This window comes from Hipposideros armiger, unplaced genomic scaffold (genome assembly GCF_001890085.2).
Source record: "Hipposideros armiger isolate ML-2016 unplaced genomic scaffold, ASM189008v1 scaffold_1589, whole genome shotgun sequence".
In the NCBI taxonomy this organism is placed as follows: domain Eukaryota; kingdom Metazoa; phylum Chordata; class Mammalia; order Chiroptera; family Hipposideridae; genus Hipposideros; species Hipposideros armiger.
The window spans coordinates 40,633-54,746 of NW_017732939.1; the positions used below are offsets into that span (position 1 = coordinate 40,633).

Here is a 14,114-nt window from a genome sequence, read left to right on the forward strand (position 1 = left end):
TGAAAAAGATGAAAGGGAATACAGTCAATAATAGTGTGATAAATTTGCACAGTGACAAATGATTACTAGACTTAGTGTGATAGTCACATTGTAAGGTATATAAATGTCTAATCACTATACTAAACACCTGAAACTAATATAATATTGTATACCAACTATACTGAAATTAAAAATATGATGAAAAAAGAGAAAAGAAATACTGCCCCAGAATATAATAATATATTATAATTAATATATAATATATAAAAATAGTACAATTAATAATATATATTATTATATAACATATAATAATAATCCCTTTAATAAAAATTGATCAAGCAATCATCCCTGAAATTTTCTAAAAATTAAATTTATTTAAGTGACAATTTAGTAAAATTACATGGGTTTCAAGTATACAATTCTATACTATATTATCTATATATCACATTGTGTGTTCACTATGCAGAGTCAGCTCTCTTTCCATCACCATATATTTGGTTCCCTTTACCCTCCTCTACCAGCTCCCTTTCCCCTTTCCCCTCTGGTAACCATTAAACTGTTGTCTGTGTCTACAAGTTTTTGTTTTTTAATTGTTTATTTGTTCCTTTGTTGCTTTCAGTTTTATATCCCACATATGAGTGAAGTCATATGGTTCTCAACTTTTCTGTCTGATTTCGCTTAGCGTAATAATCTCAAAATCCATCCATGTTGTTGCAAATGGGAGTATTTCATCTTTTCTTATGGCAGAGTGGTATTCTATTGTGTATATACCACATCTTCTTTTTTTTTTTTTCATTTACAATTTACTAGCTCTTCCAGTGTTTCAGAGTGGTAAGGGGTTTCAATGATCTTTGATGAATGGGACAAAAGGTGGACTTATATTGAACAAAGGTTTAGATTGAATCAGACTATTGGTGTAGTTTTTCAGTCTATTCGTGGGTAATGTCAGGCAGTATTCCAACCAGGCGATCTGGTACTTCACGGGGGAGGGAGGATGTAAATGTCCTTAAAGTTGGAGAGGAGTAAGACCGTGCTATGCTTGTTACACTATCTCATATTGGTTATTTGTTATGGCATGAGAGAGGCAGTAGGCAAGAAAAATTCCAATCAGCTAGAAGCAAGCAACTCCAAAGGAAATTCCAGCAACAACTCCCATTTCTGATTCTATAGTGGTCATCACCTTTATAAAACAACCTTTGTTGTTCACTTTATTTGCATCTCTCTGAGGAGAACAATAAAGGTTACAGCAGCTTTTTGGAAATCCTTTTTCTGAGTAATAATTAGTATCCTTCCAATCTCTAAAGTCGGTGACACCACAACAATGCAATGTATTTTGAATCTTGTCTACTGCATCACTTCTATAATCTCCTGTAGCGTTATACTGCTTTAAAGCCTTCTCATAGTTATTCTTAAAGCTGATCTTAATCTCATGTCTGAAAACAAACCCTACGATGGTAGCAACCAGTTCAACCAAAAATTGAGAGTCAGAAACATTGCATACAGTTTTAGCATCTGTGCAGAAGCCTGGCAGGTAGCAAAACAGCCAAAGGTGCCCAAAAGAATGATGACAGTGCCAGTGCCGATGAGCACGAAGGGGACATTTGTGGCCTTCTCTTTTAAGAGGGAAAAATAGTTCTCCAGGCTCACCTTGCCCCAAATGCCAACCACAAGAAGGATAACACCAGTGATCCAGAAGATGAAAGTGAAGATCAGCAGGATGCTTTTGAGACAAGTAATGACTGGTTTAGTTTGCAGTCTCTGAGACAGGGACGCCATGACTAACCCAGGACCCTGCCCCGCTGCTCAGGCGATCTGAACACAGCAAGCGCGACATCAAATTCCTATACCACATCTTTGTCCAGTCATCTGCCAAAGGATACTTTGGTTGTTTCCATGTCTTGGCCACCATAAATAAAGCTGTAATGAACATCAGAGTACATGCAAAGTATGACAATTAAGTTTGTGAACTTGTTGCAATGATGTTGCTAACCTTTATTTTTATATTAGAGAGATTATTTATTATGAGTTTGTACCAACTAGACAAACAGTTAACCAAGTTTACTATGTGTCAGTGCTGAAAAGACTGCATGAAAAAGGCAACCTGAACTTTTCACCAACAATTCATGGCTCTTGCAACACGACAATGCACCAGCTCACAAGGCACTGTCTCTGAGGGAGTTTTTAGCCAGTAAACAAATAACTGTATTGGAACACCCTCCCTACTCTTCTGATCTGGCCCCCAATGACTTCTCTCTTTACCCGAAGATAAAGGAAAAATTGAAAGGAAGACATTTTGATGACATTCACTAGACAGGCTCTTTGACCGACTAAGCCACAGGGTCCCTATAAAGCTTGTGAGATTAGCTGCTTGTGTTTTTATTTTTATTTTTCATTTATTTCTTTTTTTTTTTAGCTGAGCCATCCTGCTACCTATTGGCAGTTTAGCAGCAGCTCAGCTCGGGCCGGGCATAGAACCGCTGTTGCTCAGAGCTCAAACTCTTGAGCAAGTTCTTAACCAACTGAGCCACTCGGCCGGCCCTGATGACATTCAGGACATAAAGGATAAAACGATAACAGCTCTGATGGCCATTCCAGAAAAAGAATTCCAAAATTGCTTTGAAGGGTGGACTAGGCACTGGGTCGGTGCATAGCTTCCCAAGGGGAGTACTTCAAAGGTAACCATAGTGATATTCAGCAATGAGGTATGTAGCACTTTTTTTAGGGTGAGTTTGCAAACTTAATTTACAGACAAATGTTTTCAGGGTTTTGGGGTAGATATCCAGAAGAGGGATTGCTGTGTCATATGGTAATTCTATTCTTAATTTTTTGACGAACTTCCACACTGCCTTCCATACCGGCTGCACCAATCTACATTCCCCTAACAGTGTATGCATATGAGGGTTCCTTGTTCTAGACAGCCCTCCAACACTTGTTATTACTTGTTGATGATAGTCATTCTAACAGGTGTGAGGTGATATCTCACCGTGGTTTTGATTTGCATTTCTCTAATAGCTAGTGAAGTTAAGCATTTTTTCACGTATCTGTTGGCTGTTTGTATGTCTTCTTGGGAGAAGTTTCTGTTCATGTGCTCTGCCCATGTTTTAACTGGGTTGTTTGACTTTTTGTTGTTGATGTGTATGAGTTCCTTATATATTTTGGATATTAGGCCCTTATCAGAGAAATTGTTTGTAAATATCTTCTCCCATTCAGTTGGCTGCCTCTTTGTTTTGTTGAGGGTTTTTGTTTGTTTGTTTGTTTGTTTGTTTGTTTTCTGTGCAGAAGCTTTTTAGTTTGAAATTTTCTAAATCTTTATGAAGCTACTCACATATGCCCCTATATAACCTTTGGATAACCAGTTATATGAATTTTCCAGGTCCTTTCTCTTTACACGTAGTTATCTGTTTAAAATCACATTTTAGAGAATCCGAAGAAAGCGTCAAATCAGTAGCACAGTGAACACAGATAAGTCATTTCAGCTCTGAAAGACCTAGTTTTGTCTCTTCTATAGAAAGAATAAACACCTCACAGGACCACTGTCATGAATGCAGATGTAATTTGTATGAGTTCTCTGCAATCGATGGTGAGCTATATACACATTAGTTTTTAATATAATAGTACTGAATTTATTTTTTTAACATCAGTAACAAAGACAAAGAAGTCTTCTTGTTATTTCTCATCTCTGTGCAGGTGATGGAATCATTGTGGTTTAGAATCCCTACCTCTTATCCTGCCCTTATGGACAGAAACAGCAGAGCACATTAGATGTATTTGATCGTAAATCCACTGTATTTTTCTTCTTGGAAGTGCCATGACCACCCCTGCACAGAACTGCCATTTTAACGATAATTTCATGTATCAGAACCTGGTCCTCCTCCCAGTGGGCTCACAAATGTGGAGTGCAAAACACAGGCTTTTTAAAAAAAATATTTTTATTAAAACACAGCTAACATACAACATTATATTAGTTTCATGTGCATATCGTAGTTATTTAACAGTACCCACCTGACACTGTACAGAGTTATTACTACATTACTGATTATATACCCTATGCTAAAGAACTGATCACCATAATAAGTCCAGCAACCACCTGACACTGTACCACGCTATCACGATATTATTACTATATTTCTATGCTGTATTTTGCATCCCCAAAACTTATTTGTATCTGGAACTTTAAACCTCTTATTCTTCTTTATCTCCCCTCTTTTAAATTTTTCAATTAGAGTTGACATTCAGCATTATTTTATATTAGTTTCAGGTGTACAGCATAATGGTTAGACATTTATATACTTTAGAAAGTGATCCCCCTGACTAGTACCACCTGGCACTACATAGTTATTACCATATTATTGATTATATTCCCTATACTTTATGTCCCCATGACTATTGTGGAACTAGCAATTTGTATTTTTTTAATCCCTTCACCTTTTTTATCTTCCCCCAGTCCCCTCTCCCATCTGTCACCTCAGTGGATCTAGTACTCACCTGGCACCATACATAGTTATTACAATATTATTGACTATATGCCTTATGTTATACCTATCCTACATTACTCTACACCCCCATGACTACTGTATAACAACCAATTTGTACTTCTTAACCCCTTCCCCTTTCACTCACTCCCAGACCCCCTTCCTATCTGGCAACCATCAAAATACTCTCTGTATCTATGAGTTTGTTTCTGTTTTGTTTGTTTATTTTGTTCTTTAAATTCCATTTACAAGTGAAATTATATGACATTTGTCTTTTGCTGCCTGACTTAACTAGACTCAGCACAATACTTTCTAGTTCCATCCATGTTGTCACAGATGACAAGATTTCCGTATTTTTTAGGGGTGAGTAATATTAAATTGTATATATGTACCACTTCTTCTTTATCCATTCATCCCAGGGACACCCAGGTTGCCTTCATATCTTGGCTTATGTAAATAATGCTGCAACAAACATATGGATGAGCACATCCCCTCAAAGTAGCATTTTGGGTTTGTTCAGATAAATACCCATAAGTGGGATTACTAGGTCCCTCTTTGTCTCTTGTTATAGTCTTTTTTAAAAAATCTACTTTGTCTGATATAATATTGCTACTCCAGCTTTTTTGTTTGCTTGTTTCCATTTTTATGAATCTCTTTTTCCATCCCTTTACTTTCAGTCTCTGTGTGTCTTTCAACCTGAAGTGAGTCTCTTGTAAGCAGCATATGTAAGGAGTTTGGTTTTTTGTCTACAATATTTGGCCCCCACCCTCATCTTTTGATTGTAGCATTTAATCTATTTCTGTTGAAAGTAATTGTTGATACGTATGTAGTTACTGTCATTTTATTATATATATATATATATATATATATATATATATATATATATATATGTATATTCATCTTTAAAAAGTCCCTCTAAGATTCCTTATAATACTGGTTTTGTGGTGATTAACTCCTTTAGCTTTCTCTTGCCTGGGAAGCTCTTTATCTGTCCTTCAATTCTAAATGATAGCTTTGTTAGGTTATAGGTCCTTGCTTTTCATCACTTTGAATATTTCCACCAATCCCTTCTGGCCTGCAAAGTTTTTGTTGAGACATCAGCTGACAGTCTTATGGGAGCTTCCTTGTAGATACTAACGTCTTTTCTCCTGCTGCTTTTAAGATTTTCTCTTTGTTTTTAATCTTTGGCATTTTAATTATGATGTTTCTTGGTGTGGGCCTATTTGGGTTCATCTTGTTTGGGACTCTCTGTGCTTCCTGGGTTTGTATATCTCTTTCCTTCATCAGGTTATGGAAGTTTTGTGTCATTTTTTTCAAATAGGTTTTCAATCCCTTGTTCTCTCTCTTCTCCTTCTGCTACCCCTATAATGTGAATGTTAGTACTCTTGAGGTCATCCCAGGGGCCCCTTAAACTCTCCACAATTTTTAGGATTCTTTTTCCCTTTTGCTGTTCTGACTGGGTGTTTTCTGCTACCTTATCTTCTAAATTGCTGATTTGATCCTGTGCTTCATCTAATCTGTTGATTCCCTGTAATGTATTCTTCATTCCTGTTATTGTATTCTTTATTTCTGAATGGTTCTTGTTTATGTTTTCTCTCTCCATTTTTATGTTTCCTATCTTTTTCTTGAAGTTCTCCCTGAGATTGTTGAGCATTCTTATAACCAGTGTTTGAATCTCTGCATCTGGTAGATTACTTGTCTTTATTTTGTTTAGTTCTTTTTCTGGACCTTTGTTCTATTCTTTTACTTGGGACATGTTTCTTTGTTTCCCCATTTTGGTTGCCTCTCTGTGTTTATTTCTATGTATTAAGTAGGGTTGCTATGTCTCCTGGTCTTAATAGAGTGGCTTTATGTAGTAGGTGTGCTGTGGGGCTCATGGTGCAATTTTCCTGGTCACTTGAGCCATGCACTCTAGGTGTGTCCCTTGTGTGGGTTGTGTGTGCCCTCCTCTTGCAGTTTAGCCTTGGGTTGATATTTGCATATCATTGGGAGGAATTGACCTTTGACCTCTTTGGTTGTAGGACTGGCCTTGTATAGACTGGAGTTGTGCAGGGGCTGACCCTATGGAGCAGGATCTGCCTCAGCAGGTCTCTGGTGCTTGTCCAATCTACCCCTTGGGTGTGTCATCCTTGGAGGTGACTGCGTGATGCTCCAGCTCACTTTGAAGCTGGCTGCTGGGGGTGCCAGCCCCACGGCCACCTGGGAGTGGACTCACTGCAGGTCAAGTTCAGCCACAGCCTGTGCCCCACCAGGGGCCACCTGGCAGGAGCCACAAAGAAATCTGCAGATGGCCACCACCTGTGCCATGCTTCAATTGCCCTGAGAGGCCAAGCTGAGAACAAAGGCCAGGTGTAGCTAGTGCCAGGTTTAGGGCTGCTCAGCCAGAGGTACAGGATACTCTCAAACCAGATGCTACTTGTCTGGTTCTGAGAACCTTTGAGAGACTCAAGGAAAGTCTGCAGCATGAGCCAAGACAGGAATTTTGTACAAAAAAGCCACTGGAAGCGGCTTGGGTGTGCCTAAAAGTTGGGTGGGGTGGGGTCTCAAATCACCAGGACAAGCCAACTTGATGGAGACTCAGATATGGCAGCCACTTGCATCTGCATGTTTGCAGGGGAGAGAGCTTAACAAAGAAACAATAGCTTCCACCAGCTCCTCCGTTGAGGAGAAAGCTGCCTCTCCAGCCCCCATCCCAAGCCAGACAGCTGTTTCCTCCTTATGTCTCTGTTGCCTCTCCAGCTGCTGCCCCAGCGCTGGAGCTCAGAGCCAGTAATTCCATCAGAGGGTAAGTTATGCGAGGTCTCTTTAAGAGGAGCACCTGGGACTCCAGCAGCCCTCTGTCTAACTCAGTCACAATCTCCACTTATTTTCACAGCCAAAAATTGTGGGGACTTCTCTCCCTGGCACTGGAACCCTGGACTGGGGAGGGGCTGAGACCCCTCACTCTTCCAGGGGAACCTCCGAAGCTGAAATAAACCTTCCAATTTTTAATGGTCACACACGGGTGTGGGACCAGCCCGTTCCGTGCCTCTGTTCCTCCTTTCAGTCTCGAGGTGGTTTCTTCTGCATGTCCTTTGTTAGTTGTAGGGCTTCAGTTCAGCAAGATTTTAGGCAATCCTCAATGATGGTTGTTTTTAGTTCAGTTGTAATTTTGATATGGTTGTGAGAGAAGGCAAGCACAGTGCTATCTTGACTGGAAAATCCCCAAACAGTGTCTTAATACAAGTTGATGAAAGAAGACAGTGAGTGCAGCTCTATGAGCTACATGGACTATCATATTTCTCTGAAAATAAGACCGGGTCTTATATTAATTTTTGCTCCAAAATACACGTTAGGGCTTATTTTCAGGGGATGTCTTATTTTTTCATGTACAACAATCTACATTTACTCATATATAGTCATATCATCTTCTGGGAAATCATCATTACTCTCCGTACCCCGAATTCCGGCCTGAATTTCTTGCAACTCTACTTCCTGTAGAACCATTGGCCCCAATCTCTCATGTCCAGTAATAGAGCTCTCCTTAAATGAGCACTTCTTGTCCATGTAGCCTGCTCATAGTGCATTGGCAACACAGCTGTCATTGATTTATCCCATGAATTCTTCACCCAAGTCACGACCTCTTGCAGGCTAATCTTCACAAAGTTTCCACACTGATTTCTTTACACTCTATTTTCAATGTAGTCATTAATTTCCATGCACAAATTATCCTTGAATGGCTTGTTTATTGCAATATCAAGAGCCTGGAGATAGGTAGTCATCCCTGTGGGAATCATTAGTTGTTCTATTCTTCTCTCTGCACGAAAGTTCTTCATGTCTTTAGTGCAGTGAGTGCTAGCTGAATCCCAGATAGCACGCCTTTTTGGCCACCTTGTAAAACAAGTGGCAGCATTAAATTGATGCAATTCCTTATAACTGTGCACACCAGGCCTTTTCAGTTTCAAGAACATAAATGCCTGAAACACATTCAATCTTATCTTTCTTGCCCTTAGTGATGATTAGAGATGGGGCTTTCTTTCCATCCAGGTGAATTTGCAAAATACAGGTAACATTTCATGTGCATTTTCTTAACCAGTGGAGGGAATGTAGATTGATGAGGCATTCCTCTGATCAATTCTTGTTTGAGATCCTTGGCGCATAAACACTGCAGTTTCATCCATAGCAATCATGTTGGAGAGTTGGTATTTAGAAAAGTTGATGCCATCAGCAAAGGACTTGAATGTAAGTACACGTTTAGTAACTTCAGTATCTTCCAGCTTGAACAGTGTTGTCGATCTACTTACCTAGAGACAGTTCATATTTCTGAAGGAAGCCATCCAGCCAGTGTTATGATGCTTTGAATTCTTCTGTGGGTATTTCTAACTGTGGTGCCATTGCAAGGGCAAATGCTTGAATATCAACCCTGTGCACAACCAAAGCCTTTGCTCTCCTGTCAGCAATCCATTGATGATGTCTTCCTGCTCAGGAAATAATAGTTGCTAACCTGATCCACTTGCACTTTTTAGCATTTCCCTCATCCACCTCTTGACAGGCAATCCTACTCTGCTCAAGATTTTCGGACCATTTAGAGATCCAACTTCTCTTTGGAGAAGAAAGCCGTAAGATTCTTGCTCTGGGAGTCCTCCACAATTCCTTTCTTGTACTCGACAGAATAGCTCTTTCTTTTTGCACTCATCTTGTCTGGGGGTCAAAATATTATTCCCTTTAAATCTACCATTAAATCAAGTGTTAATTGAAGACTTATGATGACAGTTAAGAATGATGGTCCACACAAAAGCGACTAAAAATTGCAGGCGCCAAAATTCAGAAAATGTTTATTTCACATGAGTGCATTAAGTACGTCCGTTACAACACACGACGTATTGGATTATGAAGATTCATATTATACACAACCACGTCCTTTCGTTATCAAGTGCACACTTTATTCATGCAGTGTGTCTGTACTCCAATTGGTCATTTGGCAATAAGTCTCGAGTTCATCTGTTTACATAGGTGTTTACCTCTCATCCAAAGGTGCCTGCTTGGGTATTTACAAATACTTAATTATAATTTATATTATCATTTATTTTAAGTATTAATGTCAATAATATTATTTATTTATATTTAATTATGTACTAATATTATCATTTTATAATTCAATACATCCATCGTGTATTGCAACGGACATAGTAAATGCATCCATCTGGCTGACGATCTTAACTGGGGCTTATTTTTGGAGTAGGGCTTATATTACAAGCATCCAGAAAAACCATGCTAGGGCTTATTTTCCTGTTAGGTTTTATTTTCAGAGAAATACGGTATTATGGCACAGTGTCCACGATCATATTTTGCCCATCTTCATTAGATTTAGAGGAAGAGGGACTGGCCAAATGTCTAAAAATCCTGTCTTGGCCTTATGCCTGAGTGCCCCGCATTCCTCGCCCTCATGATCAGGGGTTCCCCTGTGTCTGAGCTCTGACACATCTATGTGGTTGTTTCCCAGTAGTTTTGCCCCTCTCCCCCCAAACCCAACAGATCCCAGATCATGGGGATTGTCACTTAATGGTAGTTTTTATACTCCTACAGAGTTAAAGTCCTGTGTTTTAAAGATGAAAATACTAGGATCCTGCCTTCTAAGAGTTCATACATTGGAGGTGAGATGTATATAGCAAAAATAAAAATGACAAAAGTTTGCAAAAGTCACTAAGGGGAATGTCAAATACTGCTGATTCTTTAGTCAAGACTGAACAGTGTTGAAGGTTCAGGGGACACTTACCACTATAAAACGATAATGATGACCATTGGTTCAGTCATTTTCCTTTCTCTTGGGAAGGATTGGCAACATAAGGTTAGGAGATGATTATTATTTGCAGATTAATTCATGAATAAGAATTTTCACAAGTGTTTTGACCCCTCCCCGTGGGTAGGGCTTCTCCCCTAGTCCTCCTTCCCTACGCAGTTGGTTTCCACCAGTATCCACAGGCTATAGTTTTGATACTTTCCCTTTGCAGATTAAGGCTTTTGTTACTTAGAGGAGATAGGGGAGATGCATCCATTCAGAGAATGTTTTTATTTCAGATGCTGTGTTTCATTTTTAGATGTCTTTTATTATTTTTATGTATTCCAATTCTCTACACATCATGCCTTTTTTTCTATAAATCCTTGAGTGTATTTATCATTGGTGTTTTAACATTTTTGTCTGCTAATTTCATTTTCTTTATCATTTCTGTTTCTTTTTCCATTGACTTAGTTCTCTCCTCATTACAGTTCATTGCTGTTCTCTTTCTTAGTGTGCCTGGCAATTTTCATCAGACACTAAACATTGAGGATTGTACTTTGTTAAGTGCTTGATTTTGTTGTATTTCTTTAAAGAGTGTTGTTATTTTTTATAATAGGCAGTTCATTTACTTACAGATCAGCTTAATCCTTTTGAGGTTTCTTTTTAAGCTTTACTGTGGGTGAGTAGTACTAGTCTGTTTTTGCTCCACTACTAAGGCAGGATCTTCCTGGTTGCCACTGAATTCCAGGCATTCAAAGGGACTCTACACTCTGGATGACTAAAACTCAAATGCTTCTAGTGTGTGTCCTCTAGAAACTCTACAGATTACTGCTCCTTGATGACTCTCTTCTAAGCCTTGTATTTGCACTCTATGCATTTCAACTTCATATTAGGCATAGACTCAAAGGGACACTATGTAGATTTCTGGAGCTCTTTCTTCAGCATTTCTTCTCTGAAGTTCTGCCTTTCAAATTCCACCCACCTTAGCTTTCCTAAACTCAAATCACTTTTTCTTCAACTCAGCAAGTTCACCTTGCTCTGCATTGTGACCTCCTCTTGTACATCATGCTTTGAAGAGGCCATTCAGGAAAAAATTCAAACTAAACATAGGATTCCTTTTGCTTATGTTCCTTTTTCTGGAATCACAATCCTGTAGGGCCCACTGTTCAAAATCTGAAAACAGTCACCCTGTATGTTTTTGCTTGTTTTCTAATTGTTTACATTAGTAGGCTACGTCTGTTGCCAATTATTCTATCATGGCCCAAAATGAAAGTTACAGCTCAAACTCTTTTCAGCACTTCTATTACACCACATGTTCCAAAATACTCATATGATCACATGAAACCTTCTCTTAACAGTAGCTTTGAAAGAGAGATACAAGATAGCACCATATTTAAACACTGTGTTTGCCTCATCCTGTGAACACATTAAAATTACAACTAAATTATAGAACAACTAACCTGGAGAAACATCTGAAATCTAGCTGAACAGAGTTTTATAACTAAGGATATAAAGAAGAAGCCACGTCAAGACTGATAGGAGGGGTGGAGACATGAAGCTTGCCAGCCCCAAAACTTCGTGTTGTGGTTGAGACTCAGGAGGAATATCTTGACCACAGCAGTTCCCTTCAGAGGAGCTAGGGACCCCAGCCACACACAATGGTCCACAGCCCAGAGTACTGGTACTGGAAAGAGGAGCACCACAACATCTGGCTGGGAAAAACACTGGGGATTCTGACCATCCAGGTGAGGTGGAAGGCTGCAGGAAACCAAGACATCTTTTTAAAGGGCCCACACACAGACTTACTCACAGGCACTCACCCTGGGCTCCAACAGAGAGACAGTGTTTCAGGGGGTGTCAGAGACATACAGGGAGAGACTGAGTTGTGGCTTTGAGGCGAGAACTGGAGGTATAATTACCATTTTCCCTGTGTGGGGTCGTTCTCCTTTGCAGCTTGCAGGTAGGTGCTATCTTTCCTGTGTTTAGCCCCGCCCCACCCCCTCCCCACCCCACAACATTCATGTTCAAACCTGAATATGAATTTACCTGGTGAGCTCCACTCACATCACCCTGCTGACTCACTGAGACCCTGCCTCACCCAATACCCATACCACATTAGATTTATCAGCAGCTGAACCTTATGGAAACCAGCAGATGACACAAGTGTCCTGGCTTTTTGCAGAGCAACCCCAGACCTGGTACTGGTGGCATCCATCCATGGATTGCAGTGTGGCCTCTCCCATGTGCCTCCAGGTTCAGCACAGGCAGTGGCCAACTGTGGATCACTTTGTAGTTCCTACCAGGTAGTCCCTGGATGGTCACAGGCAGTGGGTGACACGCCTGTACCAGAGCATCACCCAAGTGGCCCCAGAACCAACACACTTGGAGTTTGGCTTCAGACCAGAGTAGAGCAGCACTCAATTAACCCCACAAGTGGCACACCCAAAAGGAGGCCTCAACAGGCACCAAAGCCTGCTCCATGAGGTAAGTCCCCTGCATAGTGGTCTACAACCTGTGGATGTTGCCAAACCCCACAGGCAGTCACCATGAGGGTCAATCCCACCTACTGACATGCCAATAGCAATTAAGACTCAACTATAACAAGAGGGCACACACAACTCACACAAGGGATACTCCTGGATCACCTGGTGCAGGTGAGCATGGAGGCTGTGCCACTAGGCCCCACACGGCACCTACTACATAAGGCCACCTGGAAAGACTGGGAAACATAATAGATCTACATAATACATAGAAACAAATACAGAGAGACAGCCAAAATACAGAAACAAAGAAATATGTCCCAAATTAAAGAACAGGAGAAAACTCCAGAAAAGGAACTAAACAAAATGGAGGCAAGCAACCTACCAGATACAGAGTTCGAAATAATGATTATAAGGATGCTCAAGAAACTTAGAGAGTACTTCCAAGATGAATCCAAAGAGGCCCATACGAAGACACATCATGATTAAAATGCCAACAGTTCAAAACAAAAAGAGAATCCTAAAAGCAACAAGAGAAAGGCAACTAGTTACTTATAAAGGAGCTCCCATTAGATTGTCAGCTGATTTCTCAACAGAAACCTTGAAGGCCAGAAGGACTGGAACAAAATATTCAGAGTGATGGAAAACAAGGACCTACAACAAAGATTACTCTACCCAGAAAGGCTATCACTAAAAATTGAAGGACATGTATATGGGCAGTTAATTTTCAACAAAGGAGCCAAAAGGATACAATGGAGAAAAGAAAACCTCTTCCATAAATGGTGCTGGGAAAATTGGAAGGTCAAGTGCAAAAGAATGAAATTAGACTGCAGTCTGTCACCATATACCAAAATTAACTTAAAATGGATCAAAGACCTAAATATGAGACCTGAAACAATAAATTGTATACAAGAAACCACAGGTACTAAACTTATGGACTTTGGGTTCAAAGAGGATCTTATAAATTCGACCTCAAAAGCAAGCAAAATGAAAGCTAAAATAAATGAATGGGACTATATCAAACCAAAAAGCTTCTGCACAGAAAAAGAAACCCATCAACAAAACAAAGAGGCGACCAACCAAGTGGGAGAAGATATTTACAAATAACACCTGCTAAGGGGCTAATATCCAAAATATATAAAATAAAAACTCATACAACTCAACACCAAAAAAATAAACAATCCAATTAAAAAATGTGCAGAGGACCTGATCAGACAATTCTCCCAAGAAGACATACAAGCAGTGAACAGATATACAAAAAATTGTTTGGGCCGGCCGAGTGGCACAATGGTTAAGAACTGGCTTGGGATGCCAGAGGGCCCCGGTTCAGTTCCCACATAGGAGGGCCAGTGACACTGCCCTCTACAGCTAAGATGCTGAACAGCTCAACTTGGAGCTGGGCTGCTGTGAGTCGCCAGCAACGGC

At 40.0% G+C, this 14,114-nt stretch overlaps 1 protein-coding gene and 1 pseudogene across 1 annotated transcript in view; one reads left to right on the top strand and one right to left on the bottom strand.

Moving 5' to 3' along the window:
• Positions 1-14,114, top strand: part of LOC109377862 (H-2 class II histocompatibility antigen, A-F alpha chain-like) — a 144,080-nt gene that overhangs the window by 38,944 nt on the left and 91,022 nt on the right. The gene's annotated exons all lie outside the window — the stretch shown is intronic.
• Positions 770-1,767, bottom strand: LOC109377865 (tetraspanin-6 pseudogene; annotated as a pseudogene).